This window comes from Taudactylus pleione, unplaced genomic scaffold, assembly GCF_031769625.1.
Source record: "Taudactylus pleione unplaced genomic scaffold, aTauple2 ptg001874l, whole genome shotgun sequence".
In the NCBI taxonomy this organism is placed as follows: domain Eukaryota; kingdom Metazoa; phylum Chordata; class Amphibia; order Anura; family Myobatrachidae; genus Taudactylus; species Taudactylus pleione.
Window position 1 is genome coordinate 962501 of NW_028286271.1, and position 1119 is coordinate 963619.

Here is a 1119-nt window from a genome sequence, read left to right on the forward strand (position 1 = left end):
TGATTGACAGCACGCCCCCTTTGGTGGGCGTGCCAGGGGCGTGCCTGCCAGACGGAGGCGTTCCCATGGGAATGCCTACCGTCTGAAGCCGGCCCCACTGACATCAGTAGTGATGTCAGTGGGAGTGATTTTGGCTCTGATAGAGCCAAAATCACTCCAGGGCTTGCGGCAGCGAGACCCTACCGCAGGGTCTCCATCGCAAGCCTGATGGTCGCGATGGTCAAGACCATCGCGACCATCATCATGGACGCTCGCATATGCTGTGGGTGGTCACCCACAGCTATGCGAGTGGCCAGGAGGCCGCTCCATTTTCATGGAGGAGGGCACTGATTCAGAGCGAGCGCTCTGATCAGAGCGTTCGGCTCTGAATCAGGCCCAATGCCACAGCCAGGGGAACCCATTCACCAACCTGGACTGGCTCTGAAAAGTCCAGGGCTGGTTGTAGTTTTAGGGAGGGCCCCACGTAATTTTTATTTTTAAGCTTTTTACACACAAATGCATGCACGAATCTCATTGATCTGTGCATGCATTTGTGTCAGTCAGACCTGCTCATGCTAAAATCGAAAGCATATAACATTTCTATTTATTTGGGGATTTGAAGATCGAATTTGTGTTCAATTTCAAATCGAATATTAGTAAATAAGAGATTTGTGTGTTAGTCTGTGTAAAAGTACCAATATTTTTTTTCTTCTGATGTTCGATTTTGAGTGGAGTTTGAGTGAAATTCGGTTTTATGTTCGATTTGACATTCGATTTTGCATTTAGTAAATCTCCAAATGCGAAATCGAATGAAAATCGAATGCAAATCACACAATTAATTGATCGCTTGATTGATTAATTGTTTGAATAATAAAATACAGGCACAGAAACAGACAAATCTCAGGTGCACAACTCCAAATTATTAATAATATATATAAATGCAATAAAATTATATGCACACTGTATTAGGCACAATTCTAGTTAGTCCTACAAATTATATACTGTAGTGCAACTTTGGTTCATTTTTGGGGTGTGTGTCCCCCTGGATTGTGTTGGTTAATCTGACTCAGGGCACCGCATTATAACACATTTTCCTTTATAACACATTTTAACACTTCACTGTGTGTGTTTAATATATAT